Below are 18,729 nucleotides of genomic sequence, written 5' to 3'. Positions count from 1 at the left end.
CATGAAGCATTTGTCTGGGCGAATGGTCAACCCTGCCTGCCTGATTCTCCTCAGGACCTCTGACACCTGCACTAAGTGATCCTCCCACGTCTGGCTGAAGATGGCAATGTCATCTAAGTAAGCTTGGGCAAATTCCTGACACCCCCCCAACAGGTCATCAACCATCCGTTGGAATGTGGCTGGAGCATTTTTCATCCCAAACGGCATTGTCGTACATTCAAACAATCCCAGTGGGGTTATAAAGGCTGACCGCTCCTGAGCCTCGGGGGTGAGGGGAATTTGCCAATAGCCCTTACTTAGATCCAAAGTTGACACAAACTTGGCTGCCCCTAGCCTGTCTAGTAGCTCATCTATTCGGGCCATGGGATAAGCATCAGTGGTGGTGACCTCATTTAGTTTACGGTAGTCCACGCAGAAGCGGGTGGTCCCATCCTTCTTCGGGACCAATACCACCCCTGCAGCCCATGGACTATTTGACTTCTTAATTACTCCTAAGGCCAGCATTTCCTCTATCTCCTTCCGTACTTGGGCCAGTACAGCGGGGGTCATGCGGTATGCTACCTGCCTTATGGGCTTCTCCTCCCCCGTGTCTACATGGTGGGTGGCTAGGTGGGTACGACCGGGCTTACAGGTAAATTGGGCCTGCTCCTTCTCCAGTACCTCCCTCATTTCCTGCCTCTGTCCCTCTCCTAGCTGCGTCCCCACTGTCACTGTCTCCACCCCCTTTTCCTCTCTCACCTCCCCTATCATCTCCAGTAGGGGGTGTACCTCTGTGGGACCTATGGGGGGACAACACACCACCATTGCTGCCACTTGCCGTTCCACATAACCTTTTAGTCGATTGATGTGGAAGGTTTTCAGCCAGGTTTCCTCATCATCCAGCGCTACTACATAGTTAACCGGCCCTACCTGCCTCACCACTTTGTATGGGCCATCCCAGGTGGCTTGAAGTTTATTCCGTCTCATTGGGATTAGCACCATCACCTTCTGTCCTGCGTTCAGCTTCCTATCCTGAGCGTGGGCATCGTACCACTCTTTTTGTCTTGCCTGGGCTCCTTTTAAATGGCCTTGCGCCAGCTGCGCTACTCTCTTCATCCTCTCCCTCATCTTCTCTACATATTTAAGGATAGGCTGCTCATTGGCCTGGAATGTTCCTTCCCAGCTCTCTCTAACCAGGTCTAGGGGGCCTCGTACCCTCCGGCCATACAGAAGTTCGAAAGGAGAGTATCCGGTGGACTCCTGGGGTACTTCCCTGTATGCAAACAGGAGCTGCTGCAGGGCCCTGTCCCAGTCTCTCCCTTCAGACTGTACATATGCCTTCAGGAGGTGTTTCAGCGTTCCATTGAAACGCTCACATAACCCATTGGTCTGGGGATGGTACGGGGTGGTTCGTAGGGGCTTAATGCCCCACTTTTCCCATAGGGTCTGGACTAGGTCCCCTTGGAATTGGGTCCCCTGGTCAGTAACCACTTCCCTGGGATATCCTACCCGGCTGAAAATGTCCACCAGAGCCTGGGCCACATGCTCTGCGTCTATGGACGACAGGGCTACTGCCTCTGGGTATCTGGTGGCAAAGTCCACCAGGGTGAGGATGAATCTTTTTCCGGTGTAACTGGGGATGGCTAATGGACCTACGATATCTATAGCCACCCGGGCAAAGGGCTCCTCAATTATAGGCAGGGATTGTAGTGGAACTTTCTTAGGGGCTCTCCCTATTCTCTGACAGGTGTCACAGGAGGCTTTGTAACGTTTCACATCCTGGGTGACTTGAGGCCAGAAAAAAGTCCGCAACAACCGGGCCAACGTTTTTCTGGTCCCAAAGTGCCCCGCTGCTGGAATGTCATGGGCCAGCGCTAATAAATGGGTCCGGTAAGCCCATGGTACTACCAACTGCTTCACTTCTGTCCCTGGGTCTTGATCTAGGGTGGGGGTGACTACCCTATATAACAGTCCTTTGTCCCACACTACTTTACTGCCTGCCACTTCCCCTCCCCCAGCGTCTGCTGCACTCCTCAGTTTGGCTAGGGATGGGTCAGTCTGTTGGGCCTTCCTAAATTCCCTTCTGTCCTCCTCCCCCAAATCAATTTCTGGTACAACATCAGATATTTCTGGGTTACTCACCAATGGTGCTGCCTCTGGCTCCTTGGTTCTGGTTGCCGGGGTTAATCTTGGTGGTCTCCTTGGCGTTGCGGCTTCATGTGCTGCTGTGGCTTGTGCTCGGCTCTGGCTGCGGGTCACAGCTTGCACAAAGTGAGTGACCAATCCCTGGCCCAAATCATTCCCCAAAATCACTTTTGCTGGTAGTCCATCCAGAATGCCCACCTCCACCATTCCAAATCCCGCCCCCCAATCCAAATGTACCCGGGCCACCTGAATATCTGCAAGATGGCCCCCCACCGTGGAAATCCGGACCTGCTGTCCCTCCATAACTTGGGATCTTTTAATTATATCAGGCTCCACCAGGGTCAGGGATGCTCCTGAGTCTCTCAACCCCTGGACCTTGCAGTCCCCCACCCACACGTCCTGTAGATGACCCTGCATATTCCTAGGGCTCTGCCTCCCCTTCCCCAAAATCAGGTTCACCACATACACCCCGTCCCTTGCCTCTGGCACATCAGGACAGGGTGGCTCGGCCTCAATGCCGATTTCAAAATCTCCTGGGGCATACTGTACAGCGGCCACTGGTGCAGCTCTGGCTCCTGGGATCGGACTTCTGGTACGGGGGCAATCTCTCTGGAAGTGCCCCACCTGGTTGCACCGAAAGCACCTCTTTGGATTCAGGTCCCAGGGTCTGGATCGGGCTGGTTCATCTCTTGGATTCCGGGCAGAGTTCTCTCTAATAAAGGGGGCTCCCGGTGTCACTAGACCTGCTGGAATTGTTCGGCTCCCCCTCCCTGCAGCTGCTTGACTAGGCATACTAGGGGCTCTCCATCTTGGTCGACTCACCACATACTCATCAGCTAGCCCTGCTGTCTCCTCCAGGGTCTCAGGTTTTCTGTCCGCCAGCCATTCCCGGATCTCTGGGGCCATTTTTAGAGTCAGCTGCTCCAGCATAATGAGCTCTTTAATTTGCTTAGCGGAGCGGGCCCCTTTCCCTTCCATCCATTTCTCGCAGGCCCTCTGTAACTGGCTGGCAAATTCCTGGTGCGACTGTGACCCTCCTTTATTCAAAGTCCTGAACTTGTATCTGTAGGTCTCTGCATTTAACTGGAATTTTACCATCAGTGCCTTTTTCACTGTACCATAATCCCCACATTCGTGAGGGCTTAGAGCCTGGTAAGCTTCCAGCGCTCTCCCAGTCAGGCTGGGTCCCAGATATTTGGACCACTCTTCCTCCTCAATCCCATGGACTCCCATCAAGTTTTCAAAAACCTGGAGATGGGTATCAATGTCTGTGTCTGCCTCTTTAAAAATTGGGACTCCACTATATCCCAGCTGAGGTCTCAACCGGGCCTCTCCCCGACCTTCTACTCTCTGAATCTGGGGTACCTCATATGCTACCCCCAACATTGCTTGGAGTACGGCTGCCCTTTCATGCAGGGTTGCCCTTTCCCCCAGTGCTGTCAGCCAATCTTGCAGCACTGCTGGAGTGCCGGATGGTGGTCTGGGTTGTGTCCCACTAGGGGGTCTCTGTGGCTGGTCTTTGGCCTCCTCCTCTTCCACCTCTGACTCTTCCATCTCCTCAGGGTGGGCCTTTTCCCATTCCATTAGTTTGGCCACCAGAACTTCACGCACGTCTGTGTCATCAAAGTCCACCCCTTTGGTTCTGCAGAACCCCTGCAAGTGTTGTTTCCTTGCTTTCATATAGAATCTCTCTGTGGCTTTTAAGCTGATCTGCTCTGCTTCTGTGGCCATTCCTGCTGACTTCCTAGCTAGGGTTTTTTTTTTGTTTTTTTTTTACTAACACTGGTGCTGACAGACTGTTGCCTTGTGTCCTTACAGAGCCTGACCGTATCTGGATATGAGTCCCTGCGCTCTACCCAAACGTTGGGACTGTGTGACCCCACTGCTTGCCACCAAAATTGTGAGGACACCGGGGTTATTACCAAAGCTCTCTAGCTACCCGGTCCTCTAGGTTCACAGGTCACACAGGTAAGGAGACAGGAAAGAAATAATAATCCCTTTTATTAAACAAAGTGCACACACTTAGTAAAATACAACAGTGCTCCCCAAGGAGAAACTTGTTCCCCCCGCCAAATATATCAAGTGTCAGAAAATCACCAGTGCAAGTAAAACTCCCCAACAAAATCCCCAGCAGGTTACCTCCAAGCACAGAGTCCTAGCAGGCCCAAACTCCTGGTAATAAAATCCACAGCTGACAATCCAAGTGGGCCAGGGTTTCTGATCCTTAAGGTGGGTCTGTGTATCTTGCTGATCCCAGCCGCTCGGCCAACTCTCCACCAGCTTGGTGGGACCCTGGGTATCAGTCTCCCTACGGATGTAGGCTCACCAATTCCCCAGAATCTGCGAGTGTCTCCCGATGGAGTGGTAACAGAATCAGTCCTAGAGGTACACTGTCCGATCTCTGTCAAGAAGCTCCTGCCTCAAGCATTCCTTTAAGGCCCTGCGAGAATACGGTTACTCTCTAACAGGTCCTTGCTGTCTCCAGATTCTCCAACAACCCCCCCATCCCCCAGACAGCTCCTTTTTGGTCCCTTCTCACCACCCCCCCCCCACTCACTGTCCTCTTGTGATTGGTGGTGTGAAGAGTTTGGGTGGTAACCGGGGTGGAAATAGTGCATGACATCAGTGGTCACCCCTTGCTGTGATGGTGCCATTCAGACTGTGTTGCAGACTTGCTAGAACAATAGTTAGCAAACAGGGAGAGACCCCCTACTGATTTTAGATAAGGTCCTGACCCTCCTTTTTTTAACCCGTTCCACTACTTTTTGATGTCACAGGGTCCACAGCTGATTCACACTTCCTGTGAGCTGCCTCTCCCCTCCCTCTCTGGACACCACAGTAATAACAGATCTGGCCACCGGGCGGCATTTAATAACAGAGTGGGCCATGGTTGTTCAATTGGCCCACTGAGGACAGACCGGGTTGGCACGATATTCTCAATATAAGGCCCGGGTCTGTCACAGGGACTAATCCCACAATGACTACCATGTGACCATACTGTGTTTCTAGGTGTACCTCAGCAGCATCATAACGCAGTGTATCCCCGTTGATGCAGGTTGTGCCAACAGTTTTCCCTTGATGCTCACCAACTCTGCTTTTACAAGAGAAACCATGCTGCTTTTCTTTACTGAAACCCAAGTAGAAGGTGTTTCAAAGTTAGGGTCAAACCTCTCCCAGTTATCCTTAAGGATTTGTATTCAGTCAACATTGTCTTGAATAGCTTTAGTAATGTACTGAAGATCTTTTAGAACTTTGGACAACCCTGATCGAACTTTTGGGGTTTGCTCCTGTTCAGATTTAACTTCTTTTTCAGTTACAGACTTTTGTTGGCTTTCCATTGCTAATATCTTTGGTTCAGCCGGGCACGGGACTCTATTAACTCTTCATATTGAGTCTTGTGTCGCTTTTGGAGCTCCTCAATGGCGGCCTGCTGTTGCCACCGGAACTCCTCATTGGCTGCCTATTGTTGCCTCTAAGACTCCCCAATGGCTAGTAGTCTAACCCATCTTCCTGCTGAGCTACAATAGCTGCCTGCTGTACCCTGGTAGCTTCCTTCAACGCTTTGATATATCTTCCATATTATCGCCAGGTGCATGAAATGGGCAGAATGTAGCCTTTTTAACCAGCTGATGACGTCCGGGATTAGGATTCATACGTTTTTGTGATACACAGTCTTTTCCTAAAACTGGGTACCTGTCTCTTTAAATTTTCTCTTTCTATCTTGAGACTTTGATACACTTGTATGCAATTTTTCTGGTTTGCAAACAGTAATCTACTGCTTTTTCTTGCTTAATGTAGCTTGAAAAGCAGCCAATTTATTTTCACATAGATGAAGCACTTTTCTTATATAAGAACCACTTCATTTGACTTTTTTGGATGTGTGGCACTACAACACGAAGCATATGTCTCAAACTTTTCTCATTAAAGTCTCTTGCTCTTTGCTTTTGCACAGAATCTGGCCACACCCAACTTGTGCTTTGCAGAAACACACCTTTCCTGTACTTCAGGAAAATATACTTGGGTTTTCATTTTAGACTTAAGGAACATACCTGCCTCCCAGCAGGTAACAAAACTCAGACCAAGAATTTCTTTGCATTGCAGAAAAAGGTTTCCTTTTAATGTGTGGCTCACTGATCTTTGCACACAATACTGTTGTTCTGTTATGCACGTTTTGTCGCTATCCAATAACGATTGTCGAATCTCGATTTGTGTTTCCAACGCACAAATATTTATTCTCAAAAAGTAGCGGAATAATTCAAGCGAAATAATAATAAGTACAGCCGTTACTTATCGCAGGCGCTCTGGATCCAGTGAACAGTCATTCAGGTCTGAAGTCTGTGGTCAAGATGACTGTCTACTAGATGAAAAGCTCCTGCTTATATGCAGACAGAAATACAGTAAAACAATGTAGATGGTGTGGCTTGCTTCTATTGGTCCAGGTTACAGGAAGGTCAAGGGGGTTGTAGATCATAGGCTAGTTCAAACTAAAGAATCCAAAGGTGGGGGTCATCTCTCCAGGGGATGTGCTCCGATCTTCCCGCCAAGACTCCAGTTTCAACTAGTCCATTAGCATTTTATAGTCAGTATCCCATTAAAAGGTTTATTCCCTAACATCAATAACTAGAGTATACAATGTGCGATCTCTTCGCCGAATGAACCGGAATAGGGGATTAAAATGATACCAGACATGACACATTTCCTTTAACCTGTACCTTATATTTTACTAACATGCATATAACTTATATTACACATAAGTAGTACTATATTTCGATATAAATAACTATGTGTTGCAACTATAATTAATGTGTACTATTTACAGAGATGTGTATCTGTGCGAATGTGTGTAACTGTGTAAAAACTGTTATTGCCACGTGTTGCGGCTGCGTATGCCCTTCCACGCCGTAGCGTGCAATACACATCTTTTCAGACAAAGACAACCAAGTTTGCTCGATATTAATTGAAATGACTTTATCCAATTTGCTGACTTCGACAGCTCCACCCTTTGATAGTGTAATAAACTATCACAAAATCATCGTTTCAAGTTCAGGATTGTATAATACTTCTTCACAGACCATGATCTCGGGATCTCTCACCACCCTTTCAGTCTCTTTTTCAGTGTTTCCCCCAGAAGACTGTTTTCCACACTTCAACACAGTAGGAACACATTTGACACATAAACCAATTGCTTAGATGACACCAAGTATAAGGAGAAGGAGCTTACCCACACTAGCAACCATTTCCTGTACCCACTCCCCCAGACCAGAGAACCATTTCACAGGGTTCAACCATAAGAACCAACCTGCCACCTTTTCCCGACCTCATATAACGAAGAATTATGGTTCCTTCAAAATTCCCATTTCAGTTGCAGAATTTCATCCATCTTCCGGTCTATAACCTCCTTGGGGTCATCTGTAGTATTTGTGATGTACGTGCAACACTTGACACCAAACAGGGTGGCCAAAGTCACACAGTATCCACCAGTAATAGAGGTGAGATAATTCAGTACCAACCTATGTTGCACCAACTCCTTCTTCTACGCGTGTAGCTCCCTTCCCGTATACCTGAAAGTGTCATCATACATCTCGGTGATATTGTCTAACAATTTAGCTAGATCTTGAATATATTTAAAGTTTAAAGTTCCCCGAGCAGTCCTGGTGAGATCTAGCGCAACCATAACTTGAAAACCAGCGGTTTCACTAATCAATTTTGTAGCTATGGGTTCCTCACCAGGAATCATATTTCTCTTGCCACGGTGTTCATACTGTGTGTGTATGTATGGTGGTGATGTAGTCTTGTGAATACCAACCATTTCTTCATGAGTAATAGTCATGATTTCAGGAACCAGTTTACCTAAGAAACACAAACCCTTGGAACTCGGAGTCACCCAGGAATAATCTTTTCTCCCACAAACAAAGTACACATCATCAGGGAGAACATAAGGAACAGTATGTCCATTAATTATATCACATAAGGTTTTGACAAAACTACCCATGCCTAGTGTCTCCATTTGTTCAAGACACTTGTCAACATGGATGACATTCTTAAAATTACCTATAGAGACCTTCCCAATGGACACTTTCTTATGTTTGGTCACACGCCCTAATTTGTGGTGTCCATTAACATTCCTGCCTATTGGTGACCTTGCAAGTCTCCCTCCAAAATGAGTGTGGCGAGCCATTGTCTGATCTGATAGGTCAGCTTCCCAATTCTCCAGACGCTTTGCATGAGAGATATTTAGGCACAGTAAAGATCTAAGGAGTATTGCCGAAGCTTCAGACTAGGGGACCTAGTGTTATTGTACCTACCTTCTATGGGCCTCCCTCCCCTTAATTCGAGTACCTCAGAGATGTTTAGTGGGAACGGCACTAGTCCTATGTTATGTTGTCCCTGAGGCACATGTGAGCACACCCAGCACTCAGCTTGGTTTAGAACCTTACCCACTAAGGAGTAATAATCCTCCAGAGGATGCCTGCCCACGTCCAGATTACCAGTGGACTGGCATCGCTGGATGCACTTCTCCTCAAGTAGGGAGTCACAGAGACATGTCTGGTTTGAGCTGAATTTAACAGAGCTGATACAGCATGGGGTGTATAGACAGTTGAATCATGTCCTAATACTACGTCCTCGCTCTTACTTACCAGAAGAGCTGCTGCTGCTACACTTCTGAGACATGTTGGGAGTGATCTTGCCACAGTGTCCAATTGTGCACTGTAGTATGCTACCGGTCTGTTAGCGTCACCATGTTTCTGTGTGAGGACACCTGCTGCACAACCATCAGCTTCCGTACAGTACAGCTCAAAAGGCTTTTCATAATCAGGTATTCCCAATGCAGGTGCTTTAGTCAGACTATCTTTAAGATTAAAGAACGCTTGCTCTGACTCCTCTGTGTGTACAACACGTTCTGGTTTTGAGGATGAGACTAACTCCTGCAATGATAATGCCAGAATAGAAAAACCTGGGATCCAGGATCTACAGTATCCACACATCCCCAAGAAGGTACGAATTTGCTTCTGGCTCTGCGGCAGAGTCATGTGTTGTATGGCTTCAATTCTGTCAGTCGTCAAGTGTCTTAGCCCATGGGTGAGACAGTGTCCTTAGTATTTGACCTTAGTCTGCCGTGGCTGTAACTTGTCCTTTGCCACCTTGTGCCCTGTTTTCGAGAGATGGAGCAACAACAATTTAGTATCATGTAAACATGAAATAAAAGAAACAGAGCACAACAACAAATCGTCCACATATTGAATTAGAACAGACCCATTGCTAGGTTGGAAGGATTGTAAACAGTCATGTAAAGCTTGGGAGAAAATACTGGGGCTGTCAATGAACCCCTGGGGAAGTCTGGTCCATGTGTATTGCACCCCCCTGTAGGAGAATGCAAATAGATATTGGCAGTCAGAGTGAAGAGGGACTGAGAAAAAAGCAGAACATAGATCAATAACAGTAAAATGGCTAGCAGACGGTGGAATCTGCATGAGGATGACAGCTGGATTGGGCACTACGGGGAATTGGCTTTCAACAACTTTATTAATTCCCCTTAAGTCCTGGACTAACCTATAGCCCCTCCCCTCACTCTTCTTCACAGGGAAAATGGGACTATTTGCTGTGCTGGATGTACAAATTAAAATCCCTTGTTGCAACAGCCTCTCAATAACAGGATATACCCCTAGTTCAACCTCCGGTTTTAATAGATACTGTGGGATTTTTGGAGCTATCCTACCACTTTTTAGATTTACCATTACAGGAGCTACATTTGCCATCAATCCAGTGTTCTGTCCATCTCTGGTCCATAGGGACCCCAGTATTTCCAGCAACATCCCCTTTACTTGAGATGGACTTTGTTCTATAACGATAGAGTGCAACATTAACCTTTGAGGGGTGTCCAATATATCCTGTACCTCATGCACGACCTTCTCTGGTATATCTAGGAATACACCATCTGGGGTACAGTATATGACACATCCCATTTTATATAACAAGTCTCTTCCCAGCAAGTTAGTAGGAGCTGCTGCATCCAAGAGAAACGAATGCTTGGTATGCAGAGGCCCGATAGTAACTTCTGTGGGTTTAGTTAAAGGATAATGTAACACTCTTCCCGTTACCCCCATAGCTGGAATAGTTTTACTAGTTACCTGTAGATTGAAAGGAGAGGTTATCACAGATCTGGCCACCCCTGTATCTACAAGAAAACTTTGTTTCCTACCAGCTATGTCAACTATCATTGTTGGTTCTTCTCTCAGACTCTCAGTTAACCTCACTGGCTGTAGACTACAGGTATGACCTAACCCCTAGCGTTGACTATCACCTTACCACACAGTATTTGCTGCTATTATGTTAGCAGGGGGCTTAGAATCTTCTATTCTATGTGAGTTTCTCCTTTGTGTATATCTATGTGCCCCACCTCTAGGGTTGTGTCTGTCCTTTCTACAATCCCTCCCTAAGAGAGTCTACTGTGATGCCTCTCCAATTAGATAATGAGGTTTGCACTCTGGTTTTTAAATTTTCCCTAAGACCATCCATTAATACCCCTACAGCTACCTCCCTGTGATGTGGATCCTCACCTATGTTTGATATCCCAGTGAACCATGTCATCACTGCTATAGCTCTAGTGAAGTAATCTGATGCTGTTTCACTATCTTTCTGTTTAATGGTGAAAATTTTACTCCAATTTATTACTACTGTAAAATAGATGGCTAGATGTGAGACAATTTGTTCTATATTCTCTTGATTAACCTCATCTGTCAAGGTGTCGTCTCCCTCCAACAAACAATCTTTAATACATTTTTGTATGTTAGTATTGGGAGGAAGACATGTCTTCAACACTACACGCCAATCCTTATTGGTTGGTTCGTGTGCATTTCCTAAGTCTTTAACAAACTTCTGACACTTAGCCAAATCTTTTCTAGGATCTGGGAATTCAGTCATAATGGAACGTAATTCTGATCTAGTCCAAGGACAATGCATTGTAACATTTCTTACAGGAACTATACCATCCTTATCCGCTTTCTCATTGGAAACTGATATTGTGCGGACTGGATATGTACCCACCGGTTCACTATCTTCAGGAGTAACTACTTCAGTACCTTGGATGTTATCCCTCCTAGTGGTCACTCCACTACTCTCACCTATCTCAGCCACTGCCCCCTTTCCATACTTACGCTGAACCTTTAGCATATTAACAGCATGGGCAATGGCTGAAATTACAGTGGGTTCATCCTCTTCTTCAGAAACACTTGCTTTAAACTGACTTAAAACAGGATATAACATAGCAGTTTCATTTTTTTTCATTTTTAATAAAGGCTGTATTTACTCCTCCCGCCACATAGGGTGGCGGGGGCGCGCTTGCGCTTAGTTATCCACGCTTCTCAATGGCTACTTCCGTTGTGCGCGCGCTTTTCGCCACGCCTACTTCCGCTGTGCACTCGCTGCTCTGCCACGTGTTGCCTTCCATTTGCCACAATTTCAAACAATCATTGTGGTTCTTTCTCACTTTCGTTGACTTAATCAACCACACTTTATCTTTTACATTATTTAGTACCTCTGCATTAAAACTCCCTATTGTTGGGAAAGGCCTAACACAATCCTTGGTCATCTTGACCCACGTGTCGCAATACGCCGTTGCGTATGCACCATATTTCTTACACATAAGAAACCTTGCTGAACCAATAGGCCCTTCCTTAGGCAGTACCTCGGCCATCTCTAGCGTCTGTTTAGCACCCATGTTGAATAATACCAATATCTATGCGGACCACAGACAATACCACAGTACTCTGTCTCTTCCGCAAACACTTTCAACCCTTTGCTACAAGAAATCTACCGCTAGAGATCTCTTACCGGCCGTGGGCGTATTTGCTCAAACCGCGCCCACTCGCTTCCTCTCGTACTAAACGAGGATCTCCTAACACAGAAATATCACCGTAAACCACAGGAATACCGCAGTACCCTGCCTCTTTCACAAATCTGCTGAGTCTATTATCACTGGTAGCACAAAGTCGATACAATCAACCTGCCTTTCCAATATAATTCCTCCCCGCTGCCTTCCCAAGTCACAATCACGGCTTTCCTTGCTGTGCGGTCCGAACGCAACGCTTACAGACATTATCAATAAACGTTGCGATTAATATTGGGCGCGCATGCGAAAATCTTCCTTGTTTTTGCTCCCGGTATACCTGCCCCGTATACCGTCCTTCAGTTGGGCAACCTGCCTCGTCAGACAGCAACTGAGCACAATCAATAAAACAGTGTATCTACGTTACAAAATCACACAATATACACCTTTTCTGCGCAGAAAATCAAAAGTTCCCAACAATAGTAATAACGTTTCAGAGGCTTTAACAAGTGATTATACCATGCATGTATAACAACTATCAAAACGATTGTTTAAACACATGGCAAATCTACCGGAAGTTCACATACTCTAGGCAGAAAGTACACATACGCTAAGCAATGCAATACATTAAAAACGCAATATGACAAAAAAATAAACAGTTTTCTCTTTTGTCCCTTGATTCAAGTTAGCGCTCCTTTAGATTATACAAAAACGGACATTCGGTTTCACAACAGGTTTTGAACACATTGTGTTCTTACCCGTATATGACGCATCTCCACCCTTTGTTGGGGAACCGAAATCCGCTGGTCTTGCGTATCGTCCGGTAACGTAACCTCCGCCGTGAGCCCCCAAATTGTTTTGCACGTTCTGTCGCTATCCAATAACAATTGTCAAATCTCGATTTGTGTTTCCAACGCACAAATATTTATTCTCAAAAAGTAGCAGAATAATTCAAGCAAAATAATAATAAGTACAGCCGTTACTTATCGCAGGCGCTCTGGATTCAGTGAACAGTCATTCAGGTCTGAAGTCTGTGGTCAAGATAACTGTCCACTAGATGAAAAGCTCCTGCTTATATGCAGACAGAAATACAGTAAAACAATGCTGATGGTGTGGCTTGCTTCTATTGGTCCAGGTTTCAGGAAGGTCAAGGGGGTTTCAGATCATAGGCTAGTTCTTCCCGCCAAGACTCCAGTTTAAACTTGTCCATTAGCATTTTATAGTCAGTATCACATTAAAAGGTTTATTCCCCAACATTAATAACTAGAGTATGCAATGTGCGATCTCTTCGCCGAATGAACCGGACAGCTGCTGATGAATTGGGGCTTAAAATGATACCAGACATGACACATTTCCTTTAACCTGTACCTTATGTTTTAATAACATGCATATAACTTATAATATTACACATAAATACTACTATATTTCGATATAAATAACTATGTGTTGCAACTATATTTAATGTGTACTATTTGCAGAGATGCATATTTGTGTGAATGTGTGTAACTGTGTACAAACTGTTATTGCCACGTGTTTCGGCTGCGTACGCCCTTCCACGCCGTAGCGTGCAATGCGCAAGACAACCAAGTTTTCTCGATATTAATTGAAAATGGCTTTATCCAATTTGCTGACTTCGACAGTTCCAACACAGAAATAGCCAGTTTTCACTGCCCGAGATCTGACCTGATCACTCCTGTCAAATCTTCATTTATGCCGCTGGATTTACCACTCACATCCACGTGGTTCTGTTTCCCACTGTTGCTGTGCATAAACACTCCAAATTTTAGCTGCTTTTATCCACATGACAAGACATGCACGTATTTCTCCACAGTGTCTGTCCCTTTTAAACTTTCCAAGCACACACACACAGAGTTGGTTCCTGCAAATATCTCAAAACTGCTGCTGTTCTTAATATGGGCAGATCTTTGTAAGCTTTTTCTCCACCATATGTGACAATCAGAGGAACATGTACCATCACCTGGGGTAGTTTGCTTTGAACAGCAGCAATAAATCACATGGATGCAGGATTTCTTGTACAACTGACCTCAGCGAGATTTATTGAGCATGTGCAAATAAACAAAACATCCCTGCCCGACATTAACTAAACATTCCTTAGAGGCCCTCTCTCCAGTCTGAGACCTTGTTTCCTAGACTCAATGCCAAACAAAGGTTATTTGCTCACCATAAGCAGATTCTCGTCCAGCCTCCTTCCCAGGTCTGAGAGAGAGTGATCAGGGCTGCAACCTTTTACAGATCCCACACAGTCTGCTGCGAAACACACTCTGAGAAGCTTTTCCCCCACAAAGCTAAACAATCTTCTTGCTATTAGCGTATACAAGGAAGGAGAACTGGAACAAATATCTCTGATTTAGTATTAATCCAGTGACTTTGTCACAATATAAGTACACATATAGCGATATAGTCCGCTCAGCTTGCATTGTTTAGCTTATTCTCAAATTTTTTGCTAGTCACAATTTTCTGGGAAACTACAAAAAAAAAAGGGTTTTTTGTTGAGAGTGAAAGAGGGACAGTAAGGGATACTCATCTAGCTGGTAGGACACGATTTTAAGGTTAAGACCAGAGCAAAACCCCGTTCTTATTGCCCACCCACCCTGTGTGTGAAATGTGTGCTGCAGTTTTGGTTGTATTCCTTTCTCTGCCATTGTTATGTCAGATAACAAAAAATCTGCCCGGGTCAAATTATATACCTGTTCAAAATGTTCTGCTAAACTCCCGGTGCGACAGACGAACCAGGAGGCGCTCTGCACACAATGTGAGGCCGGAGCCCGGGATGAGCAAGCGCAAGGGACATCCTGTCTGTGGGGAAGCCGGTCTTCACTGGCGCAATCTCTCTCTTTACTCACACAGCTTATAAACCGACAAGCGGAAGCACAGGCAACTCCGCAACAGGTTCCACTTCATCTAGCTCAGCAGAGAGGGTAGCCACTCCTATTACAGAAGATAATGTGGGGGCGGCATCCCAGGCTGCTGCTCCGTCTCCTCAGTCTAGCCAGGGAGAACTGGCTTGGTCTTCCTCCTTGGGAAGGAGGTTGGACAGTTTAGTTTCCTGGATTCTCATGGGTTACTAGCCCCCTGCGCCAAGCGAGCTAGAATATCCCACTCTTTGTTTTCGGCCTCTGAAGGGTCCTCTGAGGAAGAAGATGATCTGGTAGAGGACTCTGATTCTACCCAGTTGGGTGACTGGGAGGACAATTCCAGAAACCAAGGCGTCAAGGACCTGGTGTTAGCAGTGCCTCAGGCCTTGGACTTGGTGGAACCAGATGAGCAAGGTGGCTTGGTTCAAGGTCTTTTTAAAACTGAAAAACCTAAGACTGCGTGTTTTCCCTCCTCTTCAGAACTATCAGAGATTGTGGAATCCGCATAGAAAAATCCGGCCTGGAAATTTTATTTTCGTCGCAAGTTTCTTCATCTTTATGCGTTACAGGAACAGAATGCATTATGCTGGGAACAGATTCCCAAGGTGGATACGCCTGTTGCTAGATTAGCGCGTCATACCACGTTGCAGGTTCCCAGCTTGGTGGTCCTACAGGACCCGACGGATAGGAAAACTTAAAGTTTTCTTAAGAGCATGTTTGCAGCAGCGGGCTCTTCATTTAGACCCATGTTCTCATCTGTGTGGATAGCCAGGGCCATGGAAACCTGGACTGACCAATTGGCATCAGGATACAGGATTCAGATCTTCTTCCTTCAGCTGTCTATTTGAAGGAAGCTTCTAGATTCCAAGTACCGGATGGAATCGGCCCGTTCAGTCATCAACGGGATGGAACCCCAGGAGTTTATGACGTCAATAGACAAAGACGTCTATCTCCACGTCCCCATATGGATCCGGCTTCTGTCCCTTCTTCGGTTCATGGTAGGAAGAGACCATTTACAAATCAAGGCGCTTCTTTTTGGTCTCCCCACAGCGCCCCGTGTGTTCACGAAGATTATGTCGGTCATGGCCGCCTGTCTGAGAACCAAGGAAGTGAAAATAATGCCATACCTGCACAACCTCCTTGTCAAGGCCTCTATGAAGCACATTCTGGAACAGCATCTTCTCCTGACCATTTGGGTCCTAGAACAGCACGGAAGGAAATTAAATTATCCAAAATCTCAGTTGATTCCTTCTCAAAGGATGTTTTTTTGGGCCTCCTCATGGACACCAGTCAGTAGAAGGTTTTTCTGCCAGACAACAAAGCTTGTGCGATCAGGACCTCAGTGCAGAGGCTCCTCTGGTTTCCTCACCCCTCCATATTGATGGGCATGAAGCTCCTGGGTCAGATGTTCTCCTCTTTTGAGACCCTCACATACAACCGGTTCCATTTGCGGGCTTTTCAGTGGGACCTCTTATGCCAGTGGTCGGGGTCTCCCATTCATCTCGAATCTCAGAAGTTTCATCCACAGTAGCCGATCTCTCCCTCCAGTGGTAGGCAGAACTGGAGCATTTGGTGAAGGGAATGTCTTTAGCCCCGTTGTCATGGGTCTTGGTGACCACGCACGCCAGCCTGAGAGGGTGGGGGGGAGTTGTCCTTCATCTTCGCCTCCAGGGCCTGTGGTCAAGCAAGGAGACTTCCCTTATGATAAAATGTACCTGAGCTAAAGACGGTCCTTCTGGCTCTTCAGGGGAAAGGGCGCACAATTCCTTCTCAGAGAAAAGCTGACTTGGATTTAGCCGGACAATGCCACTCCAGTGGCATACATGCTGCCAGGGAGGTACAAGAAGTGCTGGTGCAATGACAGTGACGAACAAGATTTTGACTTGGGCTGAGATCTTTGTTCCAACGATATCTGTGGTGTTTATTCCCGGGGTGGAAAATTGGGAGGCGGATTATCTCAGCAGACATGTGATCCTCCCAGGAGAATTGTCATTACATCCTCAAATATTTCAGGATCTAGGCGACGGATAGGGTCTTCCGACATAGATCTAATGGCTTCACGTCACAAAGGGTTCTCCTCTAGTGTAGTGCAGACCTTGTTGAAAGCCCGAAAGCCAACCTCGGCACACATTTACCATAGAGTATGGCGGGTCTATGTGAAATGGTGTGAGCATCATTCTTGCCGGACGACATCTTTTCATCTGTCTAATTTGTCAGCGTTCCTACAGGACGGTTTGGATGTAGGGCTCTATCTCAGTTCTCTGAAGGTTCAGGTCTCTGCGTTCAGTGTTTTTTTTGACGCCATCTGGCTATTCTTCCAGAAGTACAGACTTTCCTTAAGGGAGTGTTGCATGTTTAGCCTCCTCATGTTCCGTCTTTAGCACCTTGGGATCTCAATTTAGTCCTAGGGGTTCTTCAGAAGCCTCCTACTGGGCCACTGGATTCAGCTGAGCTACAATTTTTGACTTGGAAGGTGGTGTTTTTGTTGGCGATAGCTTCTGCATGCAGTGTGTCAGAGCTCGGGGCTTTATCCTATAGGCCCCCTACCTTATTTTCCATGAGGATAGATCGGTCTTGAGGATGGTACCTTTTTTTCTACCTAAGGTTGTGTCAGGTTTCTACATAAATCAATATATAGTGGTTCTTGCATTTCAGGAAAGTTCCTCGTCGCCAGGGACTTCCTTGTCATGTTTGTTGGATGTAGTAGGGGCATACGTACTTGCGTAAACAGAACCTCTGCTTGTCACAAGATGGACCCAGCATCCAAGCAGACTATTGCCCGTTGGATTATATCTATGATTCCACAGGCTTATGCGAGTTCTAGTAGGCCAGTGCCAGACTCACTGCTCACTCCACATGTCCAGTGGGGGCATCTTGGGCTGTGCACCACGGAGCTTCGGCAGGTCAGCTGTGCAGAGCTGCTACCTGGTCCTCATTTCACACCTTTACCAGATTTTATCAGTTCAATGTTTTTGCTTCGTTGGATGCTACCTTTGGCCGCAGTGTTTTGCGTGCAGGGGTTCCTGAGCAATCCCTCCCATAAGGGCTACTTTAGAAGGTCCTCATGTTAGCTGTGTCCCCCAGATTGAATGACAGAGAAAAGATGATTTTGATAGATTCAGCAAAAGAGATTTGACGTAAGTATCTGGGAGACACTGCATTCCCTCCCTTTTGCTCTTCTGCTGGATGTTGGATTGGTTCCTTCCTTGGGGCTTTTGTTATACTGAAGCTAGCAGGGGTTGCAGAGGGGAGGAATCAGCAACAGTTTAGTTAGTTAACTATTTAAGTGCCAACTCCATGCAACCCCATGGTAGTCATGTCCCCCAGATGGATTCAGAGAAAGATTTGATGCAAGTACCAAAATCTTTTTTTTTTTTTTTTTTTTACATAAAAAAGGAAATTACTGGCTGCTTCTGCTTGTAGCACACAAATATTGCACAGCTTTATTTTAACACTGCAATTTAGAGGTGGGGTAGGATATGTCCCTTTCAATCTCTAAATTTGCAGGCTCCCCCCCCCCCCTACTCTGAGCAGTGCAACATGATTTTTGCCAAAGTGAAAATTTGCATTTGCTATCTGCTTCTAACTCTAAATGAGGTACAATGTATCACAAAATATGTTTACTGGCTGACATGATTTGCCTCTGGCCTAATCAAAATATGTTTTGATTAACCAATGCAGCAACTTCAAGCCCAGACATAATCCATTATGGCCTGATGGCTATGTATAAAAGATCTAATTAACAAATCTGCGTGCAACAGAGACAAACTGTGTTCATATAAGACATATTAAAAGAACATTTATGTGCCCAAAAGATGTTTTAGTGGTGTAGAAGGATCCTACACTTTCATAGACATGTAGATTTGTGGCATTTTTTTATATGCAGCTGCGGGCATTATATTA

Source organism: Mixophyes fleayi, chromosome 10, assembly GCF_038048845.1.
Source record: "Mixophyes fleayi isolate aMixFle1 chromosome 10, aMixFle1.hap1, whole genome shotgun sequence".
Lineage (NCBI taxonomy): Eukaryota > Metazoa > Chordata > Amphibia > Anura > Limnodynastidae > Mixophyes > Mixophyes fleayi.
The sequence above is the reverse complement of the archived record's forward strand: the minus strand, read 5'-3'. Positions refer to the sequence as shown.